Below are 17,858 nucleotides of genomic sequence, written 5' to 3'. Positions count from 1 at the left end.
GTTCAACCCGTAGCCCTTGACTTTCCCTGGAGCAGACAACCTGTTACAACATAATTGATGTTTTCACCTCCCATAGAAATGCTCCGACCCGAAAGGAGATTTAACGCCAGGGTCATTAAGAAAAAGAAATGCTGATTTTATCAAAACTCAGAAACTACAATTTGCGAGTTTGGGATTCTCGCCTAATTTGGCCAAATACTCTCCAGCTGCTTTCGCACAGTGATTAAAGCTTAACAAAGCAAGTGTCATCCACCACGATTTCCAAAGGGAGAACAGTGTTTTTTCTTTTTATTTTTCTTTTAAATTGTTTTTAGAGATGGGCTCTCACTCTGTCGCCCAGGCTAGAGTGCTGTGGCACAATCACAATTCAATGCAGCCTCGAACTCTTGGGCTCAAGCGATGCTCCTGCCAGTTTCCTGAGTAGCTGGGATTGCAGGGAGAATAGTGTCTTTAACAAATCATGCAGAACAAATCAAGGCTCAATAACTTGTAATTATTATTCTTCAGCCATGGATTTGCCTTATTAAAATCACGATATTTCCAATAAACCACTATTCACACAACAATCCTAAGACTCAGATATTGCCAATCCTCTATCACCTTTTAGAGAACTAAGGCTTAGAGAAGCCCCATATCACAATCACCTTCTGTGCTTATTTTAAAAATAGAGATTACAGAGCCCCAAATCCTGATATTCTGGTTTAGTAGGTCAGTGCAGGGTCCAGGAATCTGTACCTTTAATGGAATCTGTACCTTTAATAAGCTCCCTAGGTGACTTCGATGCAAAGCATACATGGAGATACAGGTGTCTATAGCCAGATGTGTCTGCCCCCAAGCCTGTGTTCTTTCCACCCTACTCTGAGTCACACCCTCGTCCTCTTTTCCAGCCTACCAGAAAAGTGTCAGTTAAAGAATGCACTGTCATTATCGTTGTTTCTAGGAACTTCCTCAAAGCTAATTTCACAATTCCCCGTGACTCCCTCTCCCATAAAAGGCAGGTCTTTGCTAGTCTCTCCTCCAACTGGGCAAATTCTACACGTACAGTTGCCTCACAGGTAACAGGGTCAATGATCAGCTGAGGATATTAGATTACTATATTACAAGAGGCTTCTGATCACTCCAGTTCTACCCCTCTATCATCTTTGCTACTTCTCATCTGCAAAACGTTCTGCCCATATCAGCACGATAAGAGAGAGCTTCATCTTCATTCTGTAGTTAGGAAAGTCAGGTGTCCAGCGGCCATCGCCTCCTCTAGAGGGGTGACATAGAATGCAGGTCTCTATAATTAGATCTCGATCCCTCTTGGTGCCCACTGAGGGCCTCGGCAACTGCCCCTCTTTCACTAGATTACCAGCCAGGCCAACCACAGGTGAATCCACTATGTCTGCTTATGTCAGATTCACATCACTCACTCCCTGGCTAATTATAAGCCTTATCTTAGAGATGACAAAGGACCTGTTTGTTATACTGGCTGAGTGCACCAGGGAATTTACTGTATTGTGCTCTGAGCAAACATTTGTTATTCTCTTTTTCTAATCCTTGGGCCCCTCCCCCAACTATCACCCCTTAACTCCCTTCTAAAAAGAGGAGGTTGTGTATTTACTGGCAAATTACATCTTTCCTTAAATGTGTATTTTAAATTGCATGACTTTTCTGCCTTACTCTCTGCCTTGCAGGTTAGAACAGTGGACCGCAGAAACCCCATCTGACCTTATTAAAGCAACTAAGACTGAAGCAATCTTTTATTCCCTTGCAGAATACTAAGGGGCTCTGTGTGTTTCTATTTTAATTGGCCAACTGGCATTGTGATTATATCATACAAAACACAGACACAGCTGCCAGCTTAGCCTCAAATATTAAAGGATGTGCCCTGGGCTGTAGGGGTCTTTTGTTCAAGTTAAGAGTATAAAAGGCATGAAGTTTACCTGGGAGAGCCATTTTCCTTGTTTGAGGATCCATCTTTCTTTCTTTCTTTCTTCTTTTTTTTTTTTTTGAGATGGACTCTTGCTCTGTCGCCCAGGCTGGAGTGCGGTGGCACGATCTCGGCTCACTGCAATCTCTGCCTCCCGGGTTCAAGCAATTCTCTGTCTCAGCATCCTGAGAAGCTGGGACTACAGGTGCCCGCCACCATGCCTGGCTAATTTTTTTGTATTTTTAGTAGAGACAGGATTTTAAATATTGACCAGGCTGGTCTTGAACTCTTGACCTCATGATCCACCTGCCTTGGGCTCCCAAGTGCTGGGATTACAGGCATGAGCCACTGTGCCCAGCCAAGGATCCATCTTTCTAAACTGTCCTCCCTGAGTTTGCAACCTCTAAAGGTGCTATCCAATATAGTATCCAGTAGCAACATGTGGCTGTTTACATTTAAATTAATTAAAATTCAATAAAATTCAAATTCATTTCCTCAGTTGTACTAGCCACGATTCATATGCTCCGTGGCTGCATGTGGCTAGTGGCTACTGCATTGGGTAGGGCCGATTAAAGAACATTTCCATCATTATTGAAAGTTGTATGAGACGATGCTGTTCTTAGCAGATGTGTGCATTTTAGTGTCTCAGGCTGAATTCAGTAATGATTAGTTGAAATTTCAGAAGCTAAGAAGTCCCATCTCCTATTGTTACAACTGAAGGTGTGTGAAGAAGGGCCTAGGATGGATTATAGTGCAGGCAGCAGTTTGGAAGGTGGTGGCTGAATCTGGCAGCTTCCAGCACCACCTCCTTGCCTCAGCGGGCAACAGGGCTGATGTGCACACTGTCCCGCATTTCCTCTTGACCCTGCTCTGTACCCTGAATGCTGCCTCAATGAAGACTTCTACTGGAGTCCATTATTAGTATGTCCTTTTAGCCTTCCATGATAAGCCATGTCCTTTACAGAGTATGTATTTGTCTCAGCCCAAAAAATTGTTTTTTTGTTTTTTTTTTTGTGATGGAGTCTTGCTCTGTCACCCAGGCTGGAGTGCAGTGGTGTGATCTTGGCTCACCACAACCTCTGCCTCCTGGGTTAAAGCAATTCTCTTGCATCAGCCTCCTGAGTAGCTGAGATTACAGGCATGCCCCACCACTCCCAGCTAATATTTGTATTTTTAGTAGAGACGGGGTTTCACCATGTTAGCCAGGCATGTCTTGAACTCCTGACCTTATGATCCACCTGCCTTGGCCTCCCAAAGTGTTAGGATTACAGGCGTGAGCCACCGCACCTGGCCAATTACAATCCTTATAAGTATGGGTCAGTTCTATTGCTGCTGTTGGTAATCATCTCCCTGCATTGATAATGGAAGAAAATGGTCATCCTACAGCATTCTGGAAAAAAAAAATGTGGGATTTTCTTTCACTCTTAAAAAGAGAGAAAATATTGAAGAGAAGGACAATCCTGAGCAATTACTTATAACAGGGGTTTCCAACACTAGGCCTGTGTAGCTTGCGTGGACTTTTTACCTAGATGATCTAAATGAGGCTAAGACATTCCAAAGTGTTCAAATCGCTTACAATGAAATGCCTCCAATCATTGCCTGAAGTGTTTGCTAGCAATAGTAAATCTCTTTACTCTCTGGGTAGAGGCTATCTGCTTCTCAAGTGCAGCCACTAGTAATGTAATTAAAGCATTAATTAAAAAATCACACCAAAGTTTGGGCTAGTAGAAAACATTAATTCAGACAATAGAACCTATTTCACAGCAAATGTTATTAGAAAAGTAGCCCAAGTCCTAGACAGAAAATAAGAATACCATATCCCTTAGTATCCATCCTCTTCAAGAAAAGTAAAAAGAATAAATCAGACTCTAAAGAGTCACCTAACCAAATTAGTCCCAGAAACCCTAGACTAAATGTCTCCTTATTGCCTTGTTAAAAATTAAAACCGCCCCTCAAAAAGATGTTTATCCCCTTATGAGATGCTATATAAGCTGCCTTATTTACATTCTACTACTGATGTCCCTACATTTGAAACCAAAGATCAATTCCTCAAAAACTATACACTTAGTCTATCTTCTACTTTCTCTTCTCTCAAAACCAAAAGTCTCCTAGCACAGGTGCTGCCCCGAGAGTTCCCAGAACATCAGCATCAACCTAAAGATCACGTCCTTATCAAAAAGTAGAAACAACGCTCAAACCAGCTCAAGAAAAACCTGATCTGTGCTCCTAATTACTGAGACTTTAGTCCGAAGAGCAGAAAGAGACTCACCACACCTGTGCCCAGAGAGCACCACCACTACCTTCAGAATCATAAGCCAGTGTTCCAAAGTCAAGCGGTACCAAATTAAAGCTAAAAAAAAGCTTAATTCTTCTATACTTTTATATTGTGTATCCCTCTCACTGTGTTGCCAGCTACTTTGTTATTAGTATAACTAGGTCTGACTCACCCCAAACCATTGTTTTTGATGCCTGTCTTGTTATACCTTGTGAAAATTTAAAAGACCAAAGACAACTAGCTTCTTGAGATAAGTATCTCCGTCCTAGCCCTCTAATCTCCACAGGTAACCCTAGTTCTCGCCATTGTAATCATCGACAACCAAGACACCATTCATTTACTCCGACAGCTTAGCAACCTTGTAGTAATTAAGACTATGTCCTTTAGACCACCCAATACCAAAGTTAAATCTCTGCAAGAAAAGTTTGCATCAATCGAAAGCCCCTCCTCCAATTTACCAAAAGAACTACTCCCCTGATTGCCAATCTCACCAATGCAACCCTATCCTGATTTCTGTTACTACCTCTACCTCCACCGACCCTAGGCCGGCCCTCAGTGGCTTCTATAGTATAAAGGCCACTGTAAATAAGAAAGCTCCTCTAAGTATTTTTAAAATACGCATTATTCCTTCTCCTCCTCCTTTCCCACCCCCAATAGTTTCAGCTTTAAACCAGATACCTGTTATTCCTGTACCTAATGATAAGGCTAAAATGTCTGTTGTAAAAGTAAATGCTCTAAAACAAACCTTTGCAATTAAGACAAGATACCAAAATACAAACGCCTAACTAAAATAGATTTACTATTCTGTCCGCACCCTGAACAAAAGCGACAGTTACCCTTGTGAGCAAAGTAAGCCAGGAGCCCAGATTGCCCCCTTTCCACTTAAATAGTCTCTCCGTCAACCAGGCATAAGCTGTATAATAGCGCTTTCCAAAATCCCACAGGCTAAGATAATAAATCATGCCAAGGCCTCTCTCTGCTGTTCCCAGAAGTTGAACACCCTGCAAGTCAGCCCTCAGAAGCCATTCAGTCTCTGCCTCCCAATGTCAAGCTTACCCCGTGTTTCTCAGGACAAGAAAACTTAGCATTCCTCAAAGACATAAAAAGATGCAAATAACTTAAGTCCTTCCGAAAGCTTACCCATCAGTCTCCCCTTAGCCATCCCCAAGCAGATGTATAGTAGTATTGTGGCAGGCTTTTACTAGACACTCTGCCAAGTAACTAGAGCAGAACTTGGGTATGTAGTAAAGTCAGAAAGAAAAAAAGGAGAGGAAAGGGGGGTGAGTACTGGGAATTAAGGATAAAAGGTTGAGCAGGCTGTTAGAAGAGAAATCTTGCCATATCTTAAATCCTGTGATTACGCTCAGTGTCACTTAACTGTATGACAGTCTCTTTCCCATCCCTTATTTAGGATACACTTAACTTGCAGATCCCTCCTTGAAACTTGTTTGGTGCCCTAAGACCTCACCACCCAAAATATGACCGCAAGGACCAGCAGATCCCAGGTAACCGACAGCTTGTTAGAATCACGCACTTCAAGCTCTAGCCTAGAATCTGCATTTTAACAAGACCTCCAGGTGATCTGGATGCACACTGAGGTTTCAGATGCACCCTCTAGAAATCAGCCTACCAGAGGAACACAAATCCAAAGTAACATGGATAGGACTCTTGATCCCATGGAGCTTGAAACTTAATGGGAAGGACCAGGCACAGTGATGGAGATTTACACCTGTAATCTCAGCACTTTGGGAAGCTGAGGCAGGTGGATCACCTGAGGTCAGGAGTTTGAGACCAGCCTGGCCAACATGGTGAAACTCCATCTCTACCAAAAATACAAAAAAAAATAGGCATGGTGATGCGCACCTGTAATCCCAGCTACTCAGGAGGCTGAGGCAGGAGAATTGCTTGAACCTGGGAGGCAGAGGTTGCAGTGAGTCAAGATCTCGACATTGCACTCCAGCCTGGGTGACAAGAGCAAAACTCCATCTCAAGTAAAAAAAAAATTAAAGGGAGTGCACTCAATACAAGGAGATATAAGAATAACAGAAGACACCCAGCTGAAAACATGTGTGCAAATTTGTAACCAGGAGTTGCCACAGAGATCTATGCATTTATCATCGGGGGTGTGGGGTGGGCCATTTGTAGAGGGAGTTCTGCAGTGATTATTGTGGAAGAGATGGCGTGTATGCAGAAGGCATCCTCTGGGAAAGTTGATCTGAAGCAGGAGGGGGCAGAGGGTGGTGGTGGCAGTGTAGGGAGAAGGTAAGCTCGCAGACTAGGAGTTCATGGAGTGGGGAGGTCAAAGATGGGCAGCCACTGCCCTGGCAGGACATGTTACATCCAGCAAATTGAGTTTCCCAGAAGACCCCACCATGAGGGGGATGTGAGGGCAACTGCAGACCTCGAAATTTCCCAAGCGTGAATGTGAGAAGCCATGTGTGATCTACTGTGAACTGCGGCTTTGTTCTGCTTTCTGCTTGCCTATGCTCCTCCCTATTTTTAATGCCCAGCTGTCATGAGGTTTTAAAGAAACAATCAAAATTAAGGGTAGAAATTTAGAAATGCTCACAAAAGTGCTTTAACTCTTATGGAAAAAGACAGTAGAAATACAAAATATTAAGGTCAACACAGGGCAAAGCAACGGAAGAATACTCAGAAATTACTACAGGTATTTAATGTAAGAAAAGATTTGTATAAAAATCTTTTCCTTCCTCAGTATTTTTCCTTTGATTTGAAGTCAAGCTATTCCTTCCATTTCTGCCCTGCTTCTGTGTCTCCTTTCTTGTCCCTATCTGCCCTGCAGTGGGTTGAATGGTGTCCTCCTCTACCAGACATATGTCCCTGTCAAATCCCTGGGACGTGTGAGTGTGACCTTATTTGGAAAAAGTGTCTTTGCAATTATAATTTAAAGTTAAAGATCTTGAGATGAGGAGATCCTAGATTATCTACATGGGTCCTAAATCCAATGGCAAGTGCTTTTTATAAAAGGCACACAGAGGAGACACACACAGACAGAGGAGGAGAAGACAGTGTGAAGATGGACTTGGAGATAGGAGTGACGCCGCTGCCACATGAATGCCAACAATCACCAGAAGCTAGAGGAAGGCAGAGGGACCTTGGCCCACCTTCTGAATTCTGGTCTCCAGAGAGAATAAATATCTGTTGTTTTAAGGCACTAACTTTGTGATAATTTGTTACACCATCCCTAGGAAACAATACACTCCCTAAACATTAACAATATGTGATATTCTTATTACAAGAATAGCATCTCATTTTTCCAGATTTGCTCTAAATGTGCAGTATGTTAAAACCAGAACTGCAAGTTCATCTACAAAGTGCAGATTAAGAACAACGTTAAAAATTACTTCCAAATGATTCATAGACACAGAATGGTGCACCATTGCTGCTACGTGTGTGTGTGTGTGCGTGTGCGAGAGTATGTGCGAGTTGTTGTTGTTTTGGGGTATTTTTTGGTTTGAGTTTGTTTGTTTTTTGCAGATGCTAAACTGGAAGTATGGAATGGAATGGAAGAGGAGACTGTGATTAAGAGGAGCTATAGCTTCCAGACTGTCTCATATTTGGTATAATACATTTATATTCCGAGCAAGGAGATGTGATCAGAGCTTGCTGGGAAAGGCTAGTGAAAATTCTTTAGGAAGTTTAGGGATATGTAAGTGGAGGTCATATTTGGGGCCTGAGCACTGGTCCAGGTGTATGAATTGTTTATGGCTGGCATCTGTTCTAATAGATTGAATATTCTTTCTGACTCTTGCACATCTAGTTATTAAATATTTTGAATATCGCCCCTGATTGACAAACTTTGATTGCCCCGCAAGTGAGGCTTTTCCACCACAGTGTTTTTCTGCCAACTGTGTTTTGAAGCCAAAAGCGAAAGTTCCTTTGGCTTTAGCTTTTCCTTTATTATATCTGGATCCAATCTGGCAGACTTTTGGTATAAGCTCCAGGGAGAGGTTAGTGGACAGGGGGTTTAGAGAAACAATTTCATGTCTCTGCTTTTAGAACAAGCATTCTCAACAATCTAGTTGAAACATCTAAATGTGTGAGGAGTTTTTTGTGGGGTTTTATTTTTTATTTTTTATTTTTTTATTTTAGCTGGGGGTTGTTTCCCTAAAACTTTGAATAGAAAGCAATTTTACTTCTGGGCTTGTGATAATTATGCTTACGAAGAGGATTGCTCTGTGAAAATTATTCTGTGAACACTTAGCAGATAGCAACATGATGAGAAGGGAGATTGGAATCATTTTAGATAAAACAGGTGGAGAAAGAGGTGATTGAGGGAGAACTGTCCAAAGTATGATTCCTGTAGTTTTTTGATTGCAGCATTATGTGGGAAGACTGCTTTCTCTTCTGCATAATCATTGATGAGAAGAGGGCTGGGGTAGTCTAGCTCTTAAGTTCAAAACAAAAAAAAAAGGGATCTTCTCTAAAACAGGCCATGTTTTCAGAGTGAGTATCATTGTTATGGCCATTACAGAAAAAAGATCTGATCTGGTGGAGATTTTTCTGCAAGATCTTGTAACATGGAGCATCTTTAAAGCCTGTATTGCTAATATCCAAGGAAGATTCTCATTCTAAGTTAAAAAATTTAGGATCAGATATTGCTGCTCATGTCTGGGGAAAAAATAGGGGACAGATTAGGTAGAGGATGAAAATTATCAGAGACTAGTGAGACTTCTAGTTGCTCCAAAGTATTCAGTTTCTTTACATTTCGCTCCAAACTATAAATCCCATTCTAAATGAGATTTATAGACTGATAAACATAGCCTTATGTTTTCTTTTTAAAATCATTTTTTGGCAGATTTAGACACTTCTAGATATTTGTCTTATAGAAATAAAAGCTCCAGAACATAAAGGTGTTATTAAGTGTGATTATAAAATACAGCAGCTGGAAGTTTAGCAATAAAGGAATGACTGCATAAATTGTGGTATATTTATAGCATGATGCCACTAAAAAGAATGAGTTAGACCTAAACAAGTTGACCTGGAAGGATTTCCACCATTTATTGTTAAACGAGAAAATTGAAGTTCTCAGAACTGACCATGATATGATCTCATTTTTGTGAAACAAATATTCTAGACATTACAAATGCCCTCCAAATGTTTCTGCCCTGCTGTCTTCAGGTACGTGGTAGGATTGCAGTTGGCACAGCCAGAATCCTTTGTGAGTGGGGCCATTCCAACCTATTAATGATAGCTGAAGTTCAAGACAGCAGCTACTGATTTCCTTTGGGTTCTGAAGTGAGGCACTGATGAGTCTAGACTACCTAATGACCCACAACTGTCCTATAGTGTGAGATACACACGTGTTGCGTCACGCTGCTGAAATTTGGGAGTTCTTTTTACGCAACACAATCTAGCCTATCAAGACTAATAAAACAATGAGAAGTTGTGTGTGTGTGTATCATATATCACCTTATTTGTGTATATATCACCTTATTTAATATAAGGTGTGTATGTATCACCTTATTTAACCATCACACCAACATCATAAGATGGAAGTAGTATTTTCATTTTACACTTTATAAAACAGAAGTTCAGTGAGGTTAAATGAATTTCCCAGGTCACATAATCAGCATTTGCCCAAGTAGAACTCTGAGCCAAAATGGGTTTTACAGCAAAGTGTACCTTTCTGTCTCCAAACATTCCACTGACATTCAGAAAGCGGATAGGCAGTTTTTCTTCAGAGGACCCTCAGCACTATTTTAGGACAGAGCATATGGCATCATAAAACACAACCAGGAAAGGTTATCAGACTACAGGCACAGGACACAGAAACCTTCGCTGCCATGCAGAGCATCGCTGCTGGTGGTAAAGAGAACAGGGATAAAAATAGGATGCAAAAGTTCTTATCTATCATCTGTATTGGCAGATCCCTGCTCTTTTAATCTTTAAAACAGACTGCAGTTGTGTACTGGCTGATGTGACCCTTTTAGGGCTGGGATTTGTATATACTCTGTGTTGAGCCCCTCAGGGCTGCTTAACAAAAGCTCACCATCAGGCTAATGATAATTGGCCTTTAGGATAGAATCCCAGTTGTCTGTACTGAGCGGGTGCAGGAACAAGGTAATAGGATAATGTAACATTGACAAGAAATGGAGAGTGGAGTGGCCATTTTGCCAAGTGTAAGAACTTTAGTGACACATGCAACATAATTATGGGGGGTGGGGTGGGGCAGGGAGCTGTAGGTAGCCAGCTCTGGGAAGATTTTAAGTGGATATCACTGGTGTACTAAAGTGTGACATGCAGTTGATTTCTTCCATGGGAAATACGATGTCTAATTCACTGAGGAAAACAACAGAATATGCTCTAAGACCTGTGAAGTGAATGATCAAAGGAGCGTGTCTGCTTTAACAAGCCAGGTTGTATCTTGATCACGGCACTCCAGGATCCTGTGATCCCTGAGTTTCCAAAACAATTTGTTACAGTACAGAAGCCATGCTGAAGAAGAAGGATATTTATATTTATACACTATATTTCAATAGAGCTTTTCCTCTATGATACATATTATGTCTACACAAATTAACAGCTTGTAGCCATTTCACATGTAAAAGCATTGTCATCTGCAAGAATCGAAGGGTAAATCAAAAAGCTAGGAGGAGTGTAAAGAGAGCTCATATTAGATTGTGTTGTTGGAACTTAAGGGTAGGAGAGCAATACGTTGCATGTATGTTGTATAGATGCACATGGAGATATACTGTATGTAAAGAGAGCGCATATGTATATACTCGATATACTCCATACTCCATAGAGATATATTCTAAGTTCAAGATCAGCCTAGGCAACAATGAGACCCTATCTAAAAAAAAAAAAAAAAAAAAAAAAAAAAGGAAGAGGGAGGGAGAGATTTAAAAAACCCATTCAGGTTCACAGCAATGAGTTTGCAGGAAAAGACCACCACTAGGGGAGAAAAAGGAGAAGGATGTATCATTTAGTGAGCATCTGGTGTATCTGAGAAACTGCTGGGCTTTTTATTAATAAAAAATGTAAAGATATTCATTTGTAAAATATATTTAATAAAAAATATATTAATATATATTACAAGCAAATGTTGCATAGTATTGTATATTATACATAGATTTTATATTTTTAACTGCGAATTTTATCACTTAATGCTTACAATGGTTACAAGATTTGAGGTGTTTCCCTCATATGGAAAAATCTGGAGAGAGGAAGTTGCACAAAGCTATATTGCACAGATGTGGCAAAACCAGATCTGAAATGAACGCAGGTCAGACATAGCCACTCTCCACCATATCATGCTACTGTCCAGAACCCTGCACATAAGGGAGAAGCAAGAGGAGGGAGAGCAAATAGCTAATGCATGTGGAGCTTAAAACCTAGATAAGGGGTTGATAGGTGCAGCAAACCACCGTGGCACATGTATACCTTTGTAACAAACCTGCATGCTCTGCACATGTGTCTCAGAACTTAAAGTAAAATAAAAAAAAGCTATATAAAAAAAGAGGCTATATCGACAAAGGACTAATATTCAAAATCTACAAAGAACTCAAATAACTCAATAGTAACAACAACAACAACAACAACAACAAACAAATAACCCCATTAAAATTGGGCAAAAAACACAAACAGATATTTTGCAAAATAAAACATACAAAGGGCCAAAAAACATATGAAAAATGCTCAACATCACTAATCAGAGAAATGCTAACTAAAATCACAATGAGATACCATCTCACATCAGTCTGAATGGCTACTATTAATATTAAAAAGTCAAAAAATTAACAGATGTTGGTGATGATGCAGAGAAAAGGGAGTACTTATACACTGTTGATGGAAATGCAAATTAACACAACCTCTGTGGAAAACAGATGGAGATGTCTTAAATAACTAAAAATAGATCTACCATTCAATCCAGCAATCCTACTACTGGGTATATACACAAAGGAAAATAAATCATTATATTAAAAAGATACCTGCATCCCTATGTTTATCACAACATTACTCACAATAGCAAAGCTATGGAATCAACCTAAATGTTCATCAACAGACAACTAGATAAAGAAAATGTGGTTTATGTATACACACAAAGGAATACTACTGAGTCATAAAAAATGAATGAAATCATGTCTTTTGCAGCAACCTGGATGGAACAGCAGGCCACTATCTTAAGTGAAATAACTCAGAGACAGAAAGTCAAATACACATGTTCTCACTTATAAGCAGGAGCTCAACAGTGGTACGCAGGGACATAGAAAGTGGGAAGATAGACACTGGAGACTCAGAAGGGTGGGAGGATGTGGGAATGAGAAACGAGCAGTTATTTAATGGGTACAATTACTGTTAGGGTGATGGCTACATTCAAAGTCCAGGCTTCACCTCTCCATAATATACCCATGTAATAAAAAATGACACTTGTAATTCCTAAATTTGTTTAAATTTTTTTTAAAGAAGCTACAATGAAGGCAAAAATATCTTTTTAAGGCAATCTAAAAAAATATATTACTGGAAGACTTCCTAAAGATGAAGGATCTATCTACCTATCCATCTATTTATCTATTTACACTGAAAGTAAATATATCTTTTCAGTTTATAGATTATTTTTAAAGTACTGAAACAAGTACTCTTTCTATCACATATCTTGTAATTTATTTTTAAAAACATGCTATTTTTCTTGGCAGTCAGCAGGTGATGAAAACAGAATTATTAAACTTTGACAAAAAGGATCAATCCTTAGATAAAGTCTGAGTTATGATAAAAAAAAAAAGAAACATTCTGAATCCATGGACAACAAATCAACATATATTTTACCAAATCTAATGCACATAAATAATTTAAAGGAATCTTGCAAACATTTTAACTATGTGAAGTCCTTTCAGTTTCTCTTTTGTTAGTTCCCTTTCTCTTTCTTTTCCCAAACTGGCAATATGTCAGGGAGACCTGGAGCTCTCAGGTTAAAAATCCTCTGATTTCACGAAGACAAACCTTCAAATCTGTCCATTTCTTAAAGGCAAAGAAGCTCTACCATTTCTACTTAACAAAGTCCTAATCTCAACTTTACCTTAAAAATGAAACACACTTGTTTTGCATGCAAGGTAAATGTATAGGCACTGATCCATTACCGAAACCTGATGTTCAAAAGTTTTAGTTCTCAGATATACTTCAGGCTGTTAGTGCATATGATTTACAAGCATAACTCCTCAAGCTTCTCTGCTAATACATTCATGAGCCCATAGAGGGCATATTATCGTTTTGCATATCGGATCAGCTAGTTTTACTTAAATGGTGCATATTAAGACAACTGGGAACTGTTTATAACATTTTATACACAATTTGGGAACTAGTACCCATCATTACATTCATTTAGAGTTGACTCTCCCGGCAGGCATCAGCACAACCAAGTTTGGTTTTTGACAGTTGCACATGATCAACCAATAGATCACACTGCTTTGATCTTATGTATATTTTCCAACAGAGAAAGAGTTTGGCCTTTTTCTCATGGTGCTTTTAAGCCTGAGGGTAATATAGAAGACACATGATGATCATAGCAAATGCTTTCTCCTAAAATTTTTCCTAGGTTTTGTTCACGAGTAAATAATAAGAGAGAGAGAGGTCTTTCCACACAGAGTACTGAAATAAAAAAAGATAGCTGCGACGTTTTCTTGTGAATAAATATTTGTAACTGTTAACCAAAAAAAAAAAAAGTGGACATGCATATAATGGTTTATAGCATATGCTGGCATTTTACCAGGTCATGAAAGAAACAGGGTAGCTGAGCTAACAGAGCAGGTATTTTTGCCTTTACCTGAGAAACAGTGTTGTTTGCTGAAAGAAATGAGCAATGTGCCACTGTGTTCTCCAAAAGGAACTTAGCTTAAACTGCATAAAAGAGGGAAAAGGCAGGTGACTCAGGAAGGCAAGGGCTCATTACCTGCAAGTGCATAGTTCAGTGTTAATTGTAAATACCAGCATATGCTTGATAACATAAAGAGATGTCCTAAGTATGGGTGGAAGAATGAATGAGTCAATAAAATCTTCGCAGTTCAAATCTAAATCAATTTGAATCCAGATTAATACTACTATCCATGTTGCTACTCCCATTAATCACTTGTCAGTCACCCAGACTGAAACTTCCGGTGACAGCAGTCTTAGAAATTAGGGACATTCTTCATGGATATTCTATGATAATCTATCTATCGCTCAAGCATGATCAGGAGGATTAAGAAACACAAAGGTTTCAAACCAAAGTGAGAAGGAGGAGAGAAGACCAGAAACGAGACAGTACTTCCCCAAAGTGGGGGGCGCACTATTTATTGGATGTCAATTTCTAGGCTGCCAGGTTTCTGTTGAGCGGTGGCACTGAATCAAGAAAAGGGAGAGATTGACCTTTTATGGGAGAAACTGAATTTCAGAATGCTACAGAGAAACCTTGAGAAAGACTTCTCAGCTACTGCAGGTCATAGTGGAGAGAGAGCAATGAAAAAACTAGATTTGGAATGTGTAGTCATATGCCGAATTTCAAGTCCTGCCCCAAACCATTCTGCTTGTCCTCTCGTGAAAGCTGTCCTCTTTTCAAGGTCACCCTTTCTTCTCAGTCAGGTGGACTTGAACCCTCTGCACTATCTTTGTTCACTCCTTCTGTACACAGTGCCAAGCCTTATTAATTTTTCTTCCCAATTCTTCTCACATTTATGATGAAAAAACACCCCAAAGTTGAGAGGTGGGATGAGATGGCATCCTCATTTCCTTCTTTAGAAAATGAATTAAAGTGACCTCTTTCATGATTGATTTTCACAACTAAAAATCCATTGACATCATTTGTAATTTATTAAGCATCTGTCTTTGTTTATCACAGTGTTACTTGCATGAAATTTTCTACCAGTGGAACCACTTCTGACACAGTCTATCCCCTGATTCCATCATAAACCTTTCCTAGGAATCGATTATTCCAGAAAGCCAACTATGTTAGCTTGGATTACAAAGACAAAACCTTTCAGAGAGGTTAATCCTCAAAGTGATCAATACATTCTTTGGTTGGTAAAATGAGGGCCTTTCCTAATAGAGGCTAAATTGCAACTGGAAGATTATCTTGAGGAAGAAAGATAACATAGAAGAGGAAAAAGGACACTCTGGTTTAAAGTGAGAGCTTTCCATGAGCATTTACCTTTCTAAGATACCAAATCTTGACCTGCAGCCAAGACAGGCTTAATCTTTCTCTGTAGCTACATCTTCTGCCAGCTTTGTTTTTCTCTCTCCCTCTTGCTCTCCCTCTCCTTCTCCCCATTCCCTCCCCGCCATTCCCCTTCCTTCCCTCCTTCCCTCCCTCCCTTCCTCCCTCCCTTCCTTCCTCCCTCCCTACTCTCTTCCCCCTTCCCTCTTCCCTCTTCCCCTTCCCCCTTCCCTTCCTCCCTCCCTTCCTTCCTCCCTCCCTACTCTCTTCCCCCTTCCCTCTTCCCTCTTCCCCTTCCCCCTTCCCTTCCTTCCCTTCCCTTCCCTTCCCTGCCCTGCCCTTTCCTTCTTTCCCTCTCTCCCCCTCCCCCTCTCTCTTTATCTCTCTCTTCCCCCCGCTTTTTTTGGAGATTGTCACTGAGGCTGGAGTATGGTGGTGCAATCATGGCTCACTGCAGCCTGAACTTCCTGAGCTCAAAAAATCCTCCCACCTCAGCCTCCCTAGTAGCTGGGACCACAGCTGTGCACCACCACACCTGGCTAAGTTTAAATTTTTTATGGAGATGAGGTCTCACCATGTTGCCCAGGCTAGTCTTGAACTCCTGGGCTCAAGTGATCCATCCTCTGGCCTCGTCCTCCCAAAATGCTGGGATTCCAGGTGTGAGCCACAGCACGGGGCCATCCGCCACCTTTGATACCTGCTACCACTTCATGCTTATCTACTCCAGATGACTTACAGCTCCCCGACAGCACCATGCCTCATCATGGCTTCCCACATGCCCTCTCCTTATCTCTTTCTGGAGCCTCTTTCTTCTTCTTATAGCAGTGTGAGTGCCACTTTGCAAGACACCTGCAGCACACCCTGACTGACAAGAGTTCCCTGCTCAGTCCTCTGTGCCACCTTGGAACTTACTGCTAACTGAACATTTATGGTAACATCTTGTAAGTATTTAAGTCTTTCTTTATGAAATATTTCAAATACAAGACAAAAATGATGAATATAATAATCTCCACTGCACATTATTTATGTTTAGATATGTTAACATTGTGTTCTAGCTGCTTTAGTGTTTTAAAAATGATGTAAAGGAATACAAATTACAGATATAGTCAAACATCACTGATGCTCCCTTTCCCCACACCGTTTCCTGGAGGCAACTACGACCCTGAAGTTGATGTTTGTGGATACTATGGTACTTTTAACATATAGGTATGCATTTGCAAGCATTAATATAAAATATTGCTTCATAGGCTTCCAATATCCATAGGTGGTATCACACTTTAAGAATCATTTGTAACATTCTACATTTAATTCAACATTATGTTTTAAGATTATTCCATGTTGGTTCCTGTAAATCTAGTTCATTCATATTTCCTGCTGCACTAGTATTCTAATACATGATTATATCACAAGACTCTTCAACCTTAACAGAGGGTTACTTAGTTGTTATGTAAATTTTTGGCAATTACAAACAATCCTCCAGTGAGCATCCTAATCAATTCTCTTTTGTACCCTTGTGCAAAGGTTTCTCTAAAGAATATAAGTAGAATTGAAATAGCTGTGTCATGGGGTATGCACAACTTTAGCTTAACTAGATATTGACAGTTAGTTCTTAAAGTGATTACCATCTCATCCACAGTGTATGAAAGTTTCCCTTTCCATCTCATCATTACTTGGCATTTCCATTATTTCATTCGGGTTTTCAGAATGCTGGGTGATTTAACTGCTATATATTGATTACCTGTTAGGTATTCAGGTTTCTCTGTCTACAAATTACTTGCTCATATTTTGTCCACTTGTTTATTGAATTTTCTTTTTTCTCATGGATTTATATAGACTCCTTTTTCTTCTGGCATAACCATTGTTTCTGAGCTTTATGTGTAGTACCAGTCTTTCAGTCATAATTGTGTTTGTGAGTCCTTCGTCATATAAAGATTTTTTTAGGTCAAACTTACCAATTGTTTACTTGATGTTTTGTACTGTTTCGGGACTTTTTCTTTTGGAGACCAGATCTCACTCTGTCACCGAGGCCAGAGTGCAGTGGCAAGATCATAGCTCATAGAGCCTTGTACTCCAGGGTACAGGCAATTCTCTTGCCTCAACCTCTCCAGTAAGGTGGGACCACAGGTATGCACTACCACGCCTGGCTCATCTTTCTTTAAGTAGAGATGAGGTCTCACTATGTTGTCCAGGCTGGTCTCTAACTACTGAGGTCAAGTGGTCCTTCTGCCTCAGCCTCCTAAAGTGCTGGGATTACAGGCATGAGCCACTGTGCCCAGTCTGTTTCTGGACTTTTAAATAAATTATTTTCTATGATAAGGTTATACAATGTTCACCTATATTCTCCTTTTAAAGTTTCAATGCTTTGCTTTACATAGTTAGGTTGTTAATCTGTCTGGAATTTGTTTTTATATATGATGTGAGCCAGAAAGCTAATTTATTTTTTACAATATGGAGAATAATTTTTTTCCTGAGTACTGCTTTTTGCATAGATTATTTTCTCTGTATTGATTTATAAATCTACT

At 40.0% G+C, this 17,858-nt stretch overlaps 1 protein-coding gene across 13 annotated transcripts in view; it reads right to left on the bottom strand.

The window, feature by feature from the left end:
- Nucleotides 1–17,858, bottom strand: part of PHACTR1 (phosphatase and actin regulator 1) — a 588,779-nt gene that overhangs the window by 280,107 nt on the left and 290,814 nt on the right. The window lies entirely within an intron of this gene.

The sequence above is a fragment of the Aotus nancymaae genome, unplaced genomic scaffold (genome assembly GCF_030222135.1).
Source record: "Aotus nancymaae isolate 86718 unplaced genomic scaffold, 86718_ANA_hifiasm-v0.15.2.pri h1tg000051l, whole genome shotgun sequence".
Lineage (NCBI taxonomy): Eukaryota > Metazoa > Chordata > Mammalia > Primates > Aotidae > Aotus > Aotus nancymaae.
This window is presented reverse-complemented; position numbering and strand designations above follow the sequence as displayed.